Raw genomic sequence first — 16470 nt, 5'->3', positions numbered from 1 at the left:
AACTTGCTGCAGTGCTTGCCGCTGAAATTTCTTTTCTGGACCAATAGATGGTGGGCAAACAGTAGACTGAAAATTACATCATGTGAAAACACTATCTTAGCAACAATTTATTGCATGCACTGACATTTTCGCAAATATCTGTGCTGCAATGGCCTAAATAGCGTTCTACTAGTTCTTCAATATATGGAAGCAGAACACAATAAATTGATTGAGCTGCATATGGGGCTACATCTTTAAGTCCTCATAGGGTGATATCTCTTGATCTGAAGTGTTTGAAATAAGCACTACGAAAACCTTGCCTCACGTCGTCAAGAACGAAAGTCATAATTAATTTAGACCATAACCATTGATTCCATCTATGCTAGTACAGTCACTGCATAACTTTTTCAGCTTTTCACCTTGACCCTCCTCACAACAATAAGAACAAAGTCTCGTTTTCTCAGGATTGAATGCCCTAAGGTGTATTCATAGCTGTGTCTCTTGCAGCTAGATGTCATGCACCTGTGTTTGCCCCACTTGCAACTGGGTGCATGTCGGTGCATGCCTCTTACTCAACGTATGTCCATGAGTGATTCTATTCGCATCTAGAGGTAATCAAAGACACTGCTCCACTAATCAACCTGCAGTTGCAGGTTAAGTACACCATGTGACTGGCAGTGAACATTGTTCTTTTTTCTTCAGAGCCATCAGGTATATTTGCAACCAGTGAGACCGCAACATAAACTTGCTCTCTAAAGGCAGGCTTAGAACTACCTAACATTACTTATTGCAAGAAACAAAACATTTGCTGAAGTCTTAACATTTATAATGAACAGGTCGCGAACATGTAAGTATGTGTATTCTATTTATCTCGCAGAATGTGTAATCGTAATGATGAATTTTAAACATGAGGAAACTTTATGTCATGAATGCATCATGAATACATATGTCTGCTTGCCTCGGAGAGATCATATATTAAAGCAGTGCAAAGTGTCTGAAATGTCTGAATATTTTGTTGTTGCTTTGATTATTCACTGTCTAAGATGGGTGCAATGTGAGCTGAAATTTGTGAAACATGAAGGGGAGCAGTTACTGCAATATGAGTATATGGATCTGCAACACACAGGTTGGCTGATGGCTAGGGAAGAAATATCAGATGGTAGATATAACATTTCTGATTCCAAATGTAAATCAAAAGGTAATGTATAGATGAGTATTTTTGGTGTAGATTTCAGTGTCCTTTTATTTGCTCTCATCAACACAAATAATTTTTGTAAATTAAAGTATCTCATAAAGGAACTAAGACGGCTTTGGCTGTTCAGATTTGCCATCGTTGTTTCCAGGTTGTTCTTATTTGTGATGAACTATAGACATTTATTTAATTTCACTCTGTCTTTATAAGTAATGGAATTAACCAGCCAGAAAGAAGGAAATCCATGATAATACGAATACTGAGAAATTTCATGTGTTTCTCGTTAGACCACTCAGTCAAAGTGCTAACACAAAGACAAAATTAAATACATGCGAGAAACTGAATCTGTATACGTCGCACAATAGAGCATGAGTTGGAGACAACCGTGGACAGGTGCATGATTGTTGCATGTGTCTACCTGTCTGGGATAGGGAACACCTGCACATGGTGACCCATATGCACAATTCAGAAGCATGTGTGACTTTGCACCAGTTCATGCACCTCCTCTCCTCTTCTTGCATTGGCCACATGCACCTACTGCATACTATAACACACAAGTGTTTTTGCCAGTGTTGATCTTGTTAACTCATGCTTCCACATTGGTACCATTTTCTTTACGTCTTTTGGCATTTGAAGGTAAATTATTTTGTTACTCGTTGTTATACAGATCTTTTTATAGATAAATTATATTATTAATTCATATGCATATGGTTTTTTCAAGGGTTACAATTTTTTTTAATTCTGGTACCGTTACATTTCATTCTTATTTGAAGTCTTGTATTAATTCTTATACTATATACTTATGTTACTTCTTCAGGAAGATTTGATGCATTTGCTTGGATGATGCCGATTGTACAAACATTTTAAACATAGAAATTCTGAACACCAAAGTGTCACACAAAGGCAGGTTTGCCGGTGTGACATTTCTTCATATGAATTTCACTTGGGAAATAAATGTCATTAACATTGATAAAGATTCCATGCGTTGGCAACAATTTCGTGGCAAACCGGGTATAACGGATCACTTTTCCACAAACTGCCACTTGAAATTGCTAATGAATCAATATATACTACAGGAATTTCGCCGAAAACAATTTGAAATTAGTTCCTCATTCATGTATTTTTCATTATTATTATTATTTTTTAATTCATTCACCTGACATGATTGTATAAGGACAACGTTATTTTGGTATTCAATGGAAAACATTCTGGTAATAATCTTTTATGGACATGGGTAGACAGATGAAAAACAAGAATAAAAATAAAAACAGTAATCGTTTTTCGAACACAGCGCAAAAGTGTGAAGCCACAATGCCAGTGCTTGGGCTGAGCTCGGCTTTGCTCACTAAAGGCACATAAAGTATGTCAGAAACTTTGACTGTCGTCTTCTCAGAAACGGTCGAGTATCTACTGATAAGCCGGGACACGTGTTTGCTTTTTGACCCCTCTTCCACCAAGCGAAGTTTCTGGGAAATCGAATTATGGCACTTGCCATGTTCTCCTTGTTAGTTCAGAGACATGTGTGCAGCAGAAGTATCCAACATAAGTGTTCTCACTGGCGACATGTGACCAGTCAGTTTCATGGAGCATTCTGTCTGATGCTTTTCTACTTCTTTGCGTTAGCGCTGTGAAGTAACAGTAAGATGGGCGGATAGTAGGAGCAAGAAATGTAGGTGATAAATGCGTAACTTTCTCGGTAAATGTTGTAGTCATGAAGCTTAGAGTCCAGTAATCAGTGAACAATAAGTTAAAGACATACAGGGTTTAAGAAATTTGTTCGTATGTCTATGATAGACATTGAAGTGTTACTAAATATGGCACCTCAATACTACAGATTATAGAATACAATTTTTCGAATAGCTGTAACTCCTGCTACACAAATTGTTGTTACATTACGTTTTTTACTGATTGAAATTTCGTACAGCTCCTTAATGCACATGCATAAAGTTTCCAAATCCAGAATCAGTGTGAAAATATCAAAAGTGTGTCATCCTACAGTAAAGGCACTTCAAAGAGAAATTAAGGTAGAAGCTTGTTATCTGTATTGATCTTTTATTTCAAATTAATACCGTACATTACAATACCACTAAACAAATTGAAAGATTTCGGGAAAGGTGTTCCTACATTCTGTGATTATAAAAACCAAATGCGATGCAGTTCTCCAGTTAGAGTCTTTATTCGGCACACATAATAAAGATTTGGATAGTAAAATTCAATTCTTCTTGGTTGAAATATAAACAGTTTTAAGATGCCTCTCGTTTACATTAACTACAGGTGAAAAGTCTTATTCCACTGTTGCACTTGTATTTGCAGAAGCCTCACTATCAAATTCTTCAAGTTCTTCAACTCTTGCATCAAAAATCAACTCTTGTATTCTCTTCTGGACAGAAAGATGTTTTTATTGCGAAAGTTCACTGTCCACATTCGACATATCTTACAAACAAGGTAAACTTGTCTTTCTTTTTCCTCAGGACATGGACATTAATCACTGGTTCCTAGCCAATTCTTTGTCACTAAACTTTGAAAAAACACACTACATGCAGTTCAGAACTTGTAAGGGGTGTCCCACGAGTATATGCCTAACATACAATGACAAGCAGATAGAAGAAGTGGACAGTGTTAAATTCTTGGGATTACAGCTTGATAATAAATTCAACTGGGAGGATTACACCACAGAACTGCTGAAGCGTCTTAACAAATCTCTATTTGCTATACGAATTGTGTCAGATATAGGGATATAAAAATTAAAAAGCTGACATACTATGGTTACTTTCATTACATAACGTCACATGGGATTATTTTTTGGGGCAATTCATCAAGCCAAGCTAAAGTTTTCTGGGCACAAAAACGTGCTGTAAGAGTTATACATGGTGTGAGCTCAAGAACATCCTGCAGAAGCCTGTTTAGGGAACTAGGGATACTAACTACTGCTTCCCAATATATTTATTCCTTAATGAAATTTGTCATTAAAATATATCACTTTTTCAAACCAACACCTCAATTCATGGAATCAATACTAGAAATAATAATAATCTTCACAAGGATTTAAAGTCACTTAGTCTTGTACAAAAAACAGCCAATGAAATTCAGTTTAAGAGAAGTCTAAAGGATTTATTGGTGGCCAACTCCTTCTACTCCATTGATGAATTTCTCAGTAAAACCAACTGATTTGTGTATCTACATATCAGTACAATCTAACTTCTGCACTATTTCAGTGCTGCAATGGGTTCATTGTAAATAAGTATTACAGTAGTTGTATTACACTTTTATTACCTTATAAATAAATAAATAAACTTTTTTATTTTAAATTCAGTGCATTAGTACTTGTAAAATGACTCTTTAATACAGTGTTCATTAAAAAATGACGATCATTCCACTTGGGACCTGTGGAATGGTACATTAGCTCACTTGTTTTAGTTGTAAATATTTGTCATGTATTGTTGTTTTTCTGACTTGTTCTACATCCTGGAGGAGCTCCTCACTATGGATCAATTGGAATGAAAGTAAATCTAATCTAGTCACTTGCAAGCTTCGAAATTTCTTTAGCATCATCGGTAGAGTTTTATTATTTTTGGCTTCTTGTGAAGTGGATATGTATAAGGGTCTTAATGAGTACTCGAAGTATTTCTTCGTCTTCCAATGGCGCTGATGTACTGAGGACAATCTCTTTGCTACATATCGCTTCTGATGTACCTTAAAAAAAGGAAAAAAGTTCTTCAGGTTGTTTGCTTCTTCTTTTTAAGTACAGAATTCTGAATCCCAATGGAAGGAAATTTTGCAGGAATTTTTGTTTCCCTGGAACTTTCCTCACTCCACAGCGAATTTAGATAAAAAACGTTAGCAAATTGTAAATCCCACTCATGCTGGGAACACTAATGACTCTCACATTAGTGAGTGCCGATTACCAGTTTCTTTATGCAGATGCGGAAGTGCAAAGATGTATTTCAGATGGAGGTGTATTTAACCATACAACCTTTACATAAGCTCTTCAAGCACATGAGCTACAAATACCAAAATCGGAACCTTTGATTAGAAGAGCAGTATCCACCCCTATATAACTGTTAAGAACACGTGATGTAATCTTTCCTAGGTAATAGTAACAAAGGCAGAAAAGATAGAATACTTAATTACAGGCTCAACAGTGTCCGACAAGTCGTCGAAAATGCCTTTGGAATACTATCGTCTGTTTTTGGTGTTCTACGATAACCTATTCGTCTTGATACCCATAGAGCAACGATTGTGACTTTATGCTCCGTTTATTTTCAGAACTTGCTCAGACGAAATTGACAAATTAGTGGAATTTATTCACCATCAGGCAGTTTCGACTCTGGAAACCTATAATTATATTATGTCACCGAATGACAAGTGGAGTAACAATATTTGTTTGCTTAGTGTCGAATTATCGGCTTCATCGAAACTGCTTTCTTTTTTTGTGCACAACTATAAACAATATAGTATTCTTCATTTCTACATTAATAAATATTTTTGATAAAAATCATGTAAAATAAATGTGCTCTAGCTTATCTCAGATGCGAATTAGCTCATTCTTGGTTTATTTACATCCTTCAGGAAGAACAGCGAATTATAGGCAAAGCACGTCTGTATGTACAGCTCTTCTCTGCCCGAACCTGATGTCTTCAAGGATGAACATTTTTTAAATCCACGGGCGAATTGTGACTTGAGGTTGTGAATTCTGCTGTCCAATTCCAGACCCAAAAAGCCCAATAAAGATACGAATTGGTGAACTCCATCGTCTTTGGCGGTGCGGTTTTTGTAATCGGAGAATGTAAGATACCATAACAGACACTTTCATCAAAATGTTCAGTTATTTTATTGTTATTATTTTTCGTCCCATCTTCACAAACTGCTACTGAATGTACACAGCTGATCAAATACACCCAAGATGGAACACCACAAGTCTGCCTGTAAAATAAATGCAGTTGCACAGTAGAAAATATATCAGAGATTTGTGATATGTTTTTAATGAGAGAATGGATACAGGAACATGTACCAGAACAGAGCATTTCTCGGAACTTGCCGCTTGTGCCACACCACCCCGACAGCATGTGACAGGCACAAGTATACAAGACAAATCTCTCAGTGTGAGCATAGCTTAACATTCAGAAGATCCATACAAGAAGTCACACATTTGATTTTGCTTCATACCATGTCCAATTGTGGTTATTTCAATGCTGGCTGGACATAAACCTCATATTTTATTACTCCCCTGCCCTTTCATGTGGTGTATGGCCTTACTTTAAGATACATTATGTCGATCATTATGGTAACAAAATATATCATGAAGAAATTGTCAAGGCTTTTGTGGCCACTTTTCGACAAATTACCTGTTGGATTCTATCTCGAGTTTTTCGGCCGATGTTTGTTTGATGATTATTCTAACGCTTCTGCAGCATGAGCGACTGGCATTGTCAAAGCTTCACCTACCATTGGTGCTGGTGTACTGGAGTCGGCGTCGCGGCGGCAGATTCTATTTAAGGTTCGCGCCAACGTCCAAGGGTTTTTCCTTGGTCATTACCGCTGTGGTTCTCCTCTTGGTAACTGCAGCGTTCGTCGCTGTAGCGCGGGAACCCAGGATCTACTCACCTTGAGGGTTTTCGTTTTCTTGTTGAAACTATTGTCATGTTTGTGTATTTCTATAGATCCCCTGAGCAAGCGGATGTGATAGCTCGTCTCTATAGAAAGAAGTTTCGTGTCAGCGAATTTTACTGTGTCGTCGGTTTCACACATTGCGTGAGCCTGGTCATTACAACATAGACTTTCCCATACGTATGTGGCATACTCCCGACACTGCAACTGCGTCCCTTTTCTCCTTTGCCCATCTGACACACTGTTTGATCTTCGTTGTCGGTTTGTAAATAGTTTTTGCGCCGTGTTTGCACAATATACGGCCGATTCCGTTCGTCAGTCTGATAATGTATGGCAGAAAAGCCTAACCGACATTTCATTTCAGTCTGTCGAGTGTTTGATTCTGTGACACGTATTCTGCAACTGCTGGATTATCCCCATGACCAGCACATTTAGAAAGGATAACAGTTGGTTCTTTTCAACCTCCATGATAAATTTTATTTTGGCATTGAGACTGTTCAGGTGTTTCAGGAAGTCACTGAGCTGTTCTTCACCATGGCTCCATACAACTTTGGACGCAGTGGGTATCGAAAACCGACACAGTCGAACTGATACCTGCACATACTGTCAAATCATCATCCGAGCCAGAAAAGAGTCGTGATTAACACACTCGTACTGTGAGCAAGAAGAATATGTGAGTTACAGCACCTCCGACGCCAATTGCAACACCTAGAAAGGGTTCTGACGAACGATAGGTGTCATAGACTCGAACACTCGGTGAAATGATACATCGGAAAAAGAAATGACGGGTACGGCTTTTCTGCCATACATTTCCAGAGAGACAGACAGAACTGCCTGTAAATCGTGCAAACACGGTGTAAAGACTATTTATGTTGGAATGACTCGACAGTCGCAAAAGGTCATTGAACATAAGCGGCATTGTAAGTGGAGAAATCGGGCGTGTTGGGGCATGTGCTGTATGAGACTAATTATATAACGAAATTCGCCGACACAGAAGTTCTCACTGTAGATAAGACCCATCATACTCACTTGTTCAGAGAATCTATAGAAATACGTAAACATGACAATAGCTTCAACAAGAAAGAATAAAGCCTCAAGGTAAATGGATCCTGGATTCCCATCCTACATAGGACGATTGTTGGAATTAGCAAGGGATGGACCAGAGCGGAAATGACCATTGAAAAGCCCTTGGACGTTCGCGCCAGGTACATGTAATCTGCGACCGGGAGATCCACTCCAGTTCACCAGCAGCAATGGAGGGAGAAGGTTTGACAATGCCAGCCACTCTTGCTGGCGAGGCGGCAGAAAATCGTCAAACAAAAATCGGGTGAAGAATCCAGGACAGAAGCCAACAGGCAATTTGTCAGTGTCATGTAACATTATCTCCAGTATAATACTATTGTGCACTTTTTTGTCATCGCGGTCTCTACAAAACCATATACACAGAGCTAGAGAACGTTAGTAAATTCTTCACTTAATATTGATTCTTGAATCTTTGTAAGTAGGCTGTCGATGGATTTTCTCTTTAAGACTCTGCTAATTGATGTTTTTCAGCATTTTGTTGGCGCTTTTCCACAACTCAAACAGACTTGACAGCATTCATGATATCCTTCTTTGTATACCCTGTTAGTAATATATGATATGTGTCCCACATATTTGTCTGCCTCCGTATCCTAATGATCAATGATCTGCCATGCAGAGGCCCTTTGATCAGTTCCTGGTACGGCCTGGTATTTATCCTTGATGGGAGGACTGGAATGGAGTCCACACAGGAAACAACTACTTGAATAGAAAGTAGCAGCTCCAAGATCAACAAATCCAATTAATGGCCAGGAGAGCAGTGTGCTGACCCCTAGCTCCTCCCTATCGCATCCAAATGACACTAGTGGCTGAGGATGACACAGCATTCGATCTGTTCTGACTGGTCCCTCTGAGGCAAGGACACAGAGTTCCCCACACCTTTCAACAGTATTCTCAACAGAGAGGATTTGTAAATAGGCCCTCTTGTAGAATCCTTCTTTAATAGCTTCTGGAACACACTGCTTTACATATCTGTAAGTAGTTTCCTATTTGTCTGGGGTCTTTTGACAAAGTCTTTTGAAAGCTGCCATCTTTCAAACTCATATTACAGAGTAATGAAGTGTTACTGAAAATCTTCTGGTGTGATTTTATTACAGAATTTTTATTTGCAAATTGGACACAGTTTAACTCTTTATCAGGCGTTGGATGTATAATGCATAAAAAATATGACACCAAGTATGTGTGTTCTTGAAAACTTGCAACACGCTTTCGACACTTCTCATACATTCTTCAATACTCCCACTTCTTCTAATCTTAGAACTAGCTTATCGAGTTTAATGTGGATTATGTATTGCCGTAGAACTTGGAATTTATCGCTTAAAGAAAAAATACTAGAAACACAGTAGTTTTGAGTACTATACCAATAGCAGTGTAAAAGCAGCACATACCGACTGAGCTACATTTTCATGACTATGCTGATAACTGATTTACTATCTAGGCAGCTTATTGTTAGATACTTTTCGTAAAATTGGCATATTCTCACTTTCAAAGAAAGAGAAGGCAGCCAGAGCTTTCGAAATTGGGATGAATGTACCAATTGAAGATCTAAGGAATTGCTTCTTTAATTCATCTGCTAGAATAGTTTGCAGTTTAGGATCTCGAACAAGGAGATGTCTCTTTCGTCATGAAATCAATGCATGGGCACTGTCCTCTTTGATGCAGAGTGTACACATTAGAATGACATCACATTCGTCTCATTTCTCGTGAAATTAAGGATACATCAGAGATCGAGTTTGTGTAGTCATAGTTGCACGACAGGGGCTAGACACAAGTCGCTTCCCTAGCCCAATGTTAAGCGGTGAACATAGGGTTATGAGATACCAGCCATGATACAAAAAGTTGGAATACAGTGTAACACGGCCAATTTTCTGTGAAAAGTCCACTAAAATATTTGAAAGGTTTGTATGCAAATTCTCTTTATTGCACTGCTCTGCAATTGCAGATCTGGATAAGCATTGGCATTTGCTGTTTTCCCTTCACTGTTTGTTCTGCTGCTATTCTTATTTAGCTGGTGAAGGTTTCATAGATTTGAAAGCTCACAAGTTGGATGTGCGACATCAGGGTCCTCTTAAAAAAGAAATTTATCCTTATAAAAGTGTTGTTCTATGGGTGCGCTCTCGTCTGCAGGTTTGGGGGGGGGGGCTGTCCTTGGGATTACCCAGCACACACGCAGAAAGTTTGGAGAACACACATTTCTCACTCAAAGGAAACATGGAATTCCTCGCAGAAGCCCTTTTAACCACATAAGGGATCTCTACGGTGGTTTCTCTCAAAGCGTGTGAGTGTTCGTTATGATGGCTTGGAGTAAAGTTCAGTTTAAACGTTCGGAATACTGCCTTCTCGTGGGGTCATTCTGTATTTTTCGGGAGAGCCTGCGTCTTCACGTTGTGTCCACTTGCAGAGTCTTTCATATATCAATTTCAGAAACATGTCATGGAGTGGGAGAAATCTCCTGGTTCTAGTAGTTCACCTCTGAGCGATTGGCTGAAGTATAATGAGATAGAAAAGAACAGGTGATTGTTTAACGCTGTTACGCAATTTTCATTCGTCGGAATTCGAAATCTCCGCGCTCTCTGACGACGAGTTCAAGTTCTGGCAGCAGAACAGGCTAATTTCAGACGCCGCTTGGAGAACACACTTCTTGTCAGGTTGTTGCAGCGCAAACACTTCGTGTTAGGCTTCATACAGTATGGCTTTGTCTTAGAGTTTTGTAGAGTAGAGACTTCAGGTTAGGACAGGAGGGATGACTGATGACATGAGGCTTGCTGCCACTAGATGGGTATCTGCACTTAAGCAGTAAGTACAAAAGGAGAGCTGAAGTCACATCTTTCAGCCGCTACTCTCGCCGGCCTGTTTATGTATGCAGTGCCCGATTGGTAAGGTGGCACGTCGTCACAGCGACTGCAGCAGTTTAGAAACGAATCTAACGCACACCCTTCAGGAGCCGAGTACGATCGTAAAGTCATGTCAACATATTTTTGCAGTCAATACATATTTCGACAATCTTAAAGCGTTCGTTCTTATCTTTGCATGTACTTTCTACATCTAACTAAGAACTAACACACTGGCCATGTCAGTGAAATAATAACATAATCGTATTTTTTCCTCCCTGCCCACCCGTGGTGAGGTTGTACTTTGAGTTGTATTCTTTGTCCAGTTATTAATGATTATTTTTAAAATGTCAGTGGGTGACTTTAATATACAAAGTCAATAAATCATTTTGTTATAGTGTCCATTTTTCCATTCATAGCTAGAAGATCGCTCCCGCCAGTATTATACCTATGTGAGTTGTGTGGAGCCCATTTGTTTCATACTTAATTGTTCCACTCCTGTTAATACTAATTTAAATAAGTCATTTTCCATTGCATGACAGTATCCTTCTTTACAATTTATTTGTGTGGTCACTTGGGGTGGTTCCTCATGCTGTTTGTAAGCAGAATTTGGTGCTGTGCATCCTAGGGGTATGCTCTGACCACAACTGGCTCTCCATGCAGCATCAGAATTAAGGGACTATTAGTAGCCAATGTAAACTCACAACAGAAGTTCTTGATAAAGGGTGTATGGTAAATTTTCTAAACAGCTGACATCAACAATAAATATATTTTCAAAAAATCTCAATACATTTTGGATACAGAACTGAGTTTATGCATAAATGATTTTATGTGTGCTAAAGTGTAAGACAAACTAAAATGTAAGACTATGTACAAAATGATATGTAGCTTACTTAAACAACAAAGTATGTTTCTCAAAGAAAGTGAAATAAATTTACAAACCATACAGAATGACTCACACACACACATATATACACAGTGTGGACCATTGCAATCCAAAATGAGGAATAACTGGAAATAGAGATGAATGCAGCAAAATGTCTTACATAAAATTTGTATGTGGCAAACAGGGTCATGCACTGCAGCTAATGACCATGATTTTGAAAGTGATTTTCAAGGAGATTTGGAGTTCAAGGAATTTTTTAAAAATGGGAACCCTAATATTTGACTTAAGATTTGAAAAGAGTGGCAAATTTTACATGTAAAATGAAACACTATACAAGGTCATCATAAGGTTCAATGAAGGTCAAATAAGCAAATATGTTTTTGGTTCTGCTAGGGATTAAATCAGAATAGAGAAGGAATACAACAACAAAAAAACAATGCTAGATACAAATTGGAAGCGGCATAAGGGTCACCAGTAACTATAATCTTAAAGTCAGTTATTGGAGGTCATTTGAAGGTTCAGTTTTGTTTCATAGAAACCCCTATTTGTGACGTTGGATTTGGAAATAGGGAAAAGAGATTTAAACTTTAAGTTTTAATTGTAGTTTTTATTGGCAAAAACAAATACATCATGATGTGGAAATGTTATTTTGAGATGATTCAGAAAGGCGGCTACAATCCTCAAATGAAAGAAATGTTAGAGAGGTTGCATCGAACACTAATTGAGATGTTGGAGCACTTTGCAAAAAGAGCTCAAAGGAACTGGGACAGTTGGGTAGCGTTTGCATTATTTGTGAATAATATGATTTCGTATAGTGAGACAAATGTTCGCCAGATGAGTTGTTCTTTGGAACAACATGTAACATTCCAGGGATACTGCGAAAAGATCCAGCTGGGATCAGGTATAATTTTGATGATTATATGGCAGACCTAAGGGAATACATGCAAGAAATGCACTGACCTGCGAGAGAGCAGAATAAAGAACACTATGATGGAACATGGAATGCAAAGGAATTCTGGTGTGGGAAAAAGGTACTGTTGTATGATGATAGTGTACAACAAGGAAGATCGCATTAATTTAGGTAAGCAGTGGGGAGTTCCATACACAGTAGTATGAACAAAGGGCCTAGTGGAGTAATCTGTCTGAGAGGAAATAAGTATCTTACAGTTCATGCCAACTGGCTGAAGAAGTTTTCCTAGTTGAAGTCATGTAGTATGAATGCAGGAAAATGCAGAAGTGCAGAACCAATGTGCCACTTTAACACGGAATAACTGTAAAGGAACAGAATATTTGGACAATGAGCATGGCATGAATCCCATATAAAGAAGTGAGGGATCTTAAACTTTGTGTGTGAGGTCAGTAAGATTTTGTTCGGAACACTGGACGAAGATGACGTCACATCCTTTAAGGTGAAGATAGCTGTTCCCCTCCTAAGGAACAGAAATAGCTTCTCAGACTCTCGAAGGAACAAGTGACCATAGTTAAAGCGACCTTGACTGGTTTTAATCAAATAGTAATCTACATAGCAAAAAATGAAGAGATTATAACGCAAGAAATGAAACAATTAAGCTGGCACTTAGTAGAATTTGAGAACTGTACTGACAAAAGGTTGCAGAGAGAAGTCATCTTCATCTGTAAACAAACAGTGCATACAGCTCGCGGGCATTTTCATTGAGCTAGAATGGGGATACGATATGATAATATCAGTGAATGTCAACGCTCAGAAAGGCTTTCTGGAACTGCACCTGACCAATCGAGTTTAGCGCATTAAATATCTAGAACTGATAAAAGATAGCTTCAGGGATAAGTGGTTACCTGCCAGCCTTCTGCCCGACACCAGTTACCAATTGATCAGAATTATTGAGCTTGATGTTTTGACTGCTGAAAACATCTTAAGTTACGTGTTAAATATCACTGATTGATTTGTATCTATTTTTGTTATGGAGAACTGGAAAGCATTTGTGTATGTCCTTTGAGTGCTGTTGTAAAACAAATATGAATGCTTCTGATTAATTAAATAAAACATGTTGTTTGGACCTGTGAGGGTCTTGAACACATGTGGAGAAGTCATGAGGCGCAGCAATGCAATGGTGGTGACCATGTATGGTAGAACACGAGGCCTCACAGAAGCACCAGAAGCCCCTATGTGGAAGGGGGACATAGCCTGCCACACAGTATACAGGTCGAGGCAGTGGTTTTCAAAAGAGAGTACAGTTCACATGGGTGCCTAGGAGGGATATCTGTGTAGTCAGCCCCTGAGCCTGGACTTTAAGTCTCTGCTCTGGCTCTGTTTGCGTTCATACTTAGTCTTGTATTTCGCTCCAGGGAATTCGTAATCAGGATGACATACTTTTGTTGAATTTACCTACTCATTTTCGCTCAGACGAGAATTAAAGATTATAGTTATTTAAGTTTTGTTTATTGGTTAATATATTTCCCAACCAGGTTCCATAACTCCTTCGAAATATTCAGTTAGCCATCTCCATGTTAGCTAACTAGATGGACCAGCACCAGTTTCCTATGCCATCAAGTGTCTAGACTTCTTGCCAGATTCTATGCTGCTGATATGAATTATAATCATTCACCTCTCAAATTCCATCGTCCCTTGTGTAAAATTCCTGATCAAGTACATAGCATTTCAGATGGTAAAATCGTTGAAACTTTAAAAGTGGTTAATGAAATTCTGGCAGTTGACATGAGTTCAATGTCATAGAAAGCTGATCTCTTCCATACTTCATTTAATTGAAACTAGCACTCACACTGTATTTTAATTATTGTTGCCAGACATGGGACCTTGAGCGTTTCAAACTTGAGAATGACAATTGCCACTCTCAGGCTGGTCACTGCACCGACTTTTAGCCAGAGAAAACTTGTTATAAGATGGCTTAACTTGCTGACAGAATTAGAGCTAACCTCGTGCAAGGAAACATTACACCACACAGTCCTGAATGAGCGACCACATGATCAACCAACAAGAAGCATGAATTTACTCATAACCCACGACAGAATAGCGAAACAATTAAACTGCCAAAACTACACCTCACATCGGACAGTAACGAGTGGAGGAGGAAAGATCACTGTCTTCAATTACACCGGTGCCAGGGACAGGAAACCCGGTCGCCGGAGGCCACAAGCCAAAGGGACGCTGTTTACACAGAATTAATACTTAATGATTAAACCTTTCACAAACTTAATTTGCAATTATGCTCCAACAGGCAGTACACGACCTCCGATGGCAAGGATCCACACATCCGACCGCGCACGCGGTGCCAGCGTACCCAACACGCCATGGTCACGCGACAACACGTTCTGTCACCGGAGTTCTCGTCTTCTCTGCAACGTTGACGGGTAGTGAGCGCTCCTTCATATTAGGTGTCTCCTTTTAAACTCCAGTGTTGAAACGGAGGATTTAAAGAATCTTGTTAACGTCCCACCAAGGCGAAATGAACAAGAACTACTCATGGGGCGATTCTGTATACAACTAATACGTGGGGAGTTCTTATGTCAACTCGACCCGCTCGTTACTCAGAACCGACATACATCACATGGTGACTCGGTACAACCGACCACGCCTGCTTCCGCTGGACAGCCACACTGCCCTCTCGTGTCCACCACACTCTCCGCGCGCAATGCCCCTACTTCCGCGCCACCACACGAGGTTACAACCAGTCAAAGATCTCACTTCCTCCATAGCAGTTTCCCGGAAGCAAAAACGCACATACCGATAGCAGAGGGAAAAGACAACCAAGCAGCCACTTAATGACAGACAACATATCAAACGAACATGTCAGGGGAAGAAAAGGAAAACCAATGCAATCTAAACACAAGGTGTAGCACGAGTCGATACAGGGCTCAATATGTTTTTCGTTATTTCGTAATTTTCACCAGTTTTTATTTAAATATTTTTAAATCGTCTCATATTGCTTCCAGCTGTTAGACTTTTACATGACTAAAAGATGAATACAAGATGACACAATTTAAAGATAAATTACATAATCTGTGAACCATATTACAAGAAAGAAATTATTTAAATAACTTGCTCATCTTATTTCCCTCTGCATTTGACAAGAAAAATACTTACTGACATGAGAAACATGTGAATCAGAAATAAGTAGTGTTAAGTTACTATGTTTTTTAGTGTGATGTTTGAGTTTAGACCTTCTGAAAATTGCATTTGGAACATAGCTCATTATTTTAGAAACCAAAATCTTCTTTAAAATAGTAAAGTGATTTTCATTATTCATTCATTATCGTGATTCAGTATTTACAAAGTTTGTCCAACTTTTTGCCTTTTTAAAAAAATAAATAACCTGATTTTCAGTTTTACGCTAACAAAGTGACATTAGTTTCATTCATTAAAGAACATATAACAACTAATATTTTAGCACCATTTCTAATATTTCTAAAAAAGATCTATGAAAGTTCATTATAGCATAAACACATCTAGTCTCAATGATGAAACATTCATTCAGTGTGGGAGCAACCTAATGTTTAAGCTAAGGCACCTGACTACAAATTATAATTTGCTTTCTCAATTAAAATATTTCTTATGAAAGGAAAACAACATTATTTTAGGACTGACAAAATCTTTCCAGTCATTTACTGAGTTTTACTGTGCAAGTCGAAAATAAATTTTAAGAAATACTTAAAGATGAAAAACCACTTTGACAATCTGCTCAGAAGCTGACCAAGGGAAAGCAAAATATCTTGACAGCTGCAGAGAGTACTGAAGCCTGTTCTACGATCTTCTGATCTAGAATTGTTTTTTACAAAGTACATTACCTGCATAGGATTGCTGCACATTTGATGAAGACAACGAGGTAAGTTTTTAACCCAAATACATTAAGATGGTATGTGATGGGAACAGGTCAATATTTGGGTTTAAAATAAAAATG

Source organism: Schistocerca piceifrons, chromosome 4 (assembly GCF_021461385.2).
Source record: "Schistocerca piceifrons isolate TAMUIC-IGC-003096 chromosome 4, iqSchPice1.1, whole genome shotgun sequence".
In the NCBI taxonomy this organism is placed as follows: Eukaryota; Metazoa; Arthropoda; class Insecta; order Orthoptera; family Acrididae; genus Schistocerca; species Schistocerca piceifrons.
Note: the sequence above shows the minus strand (reverse complement) of the source record.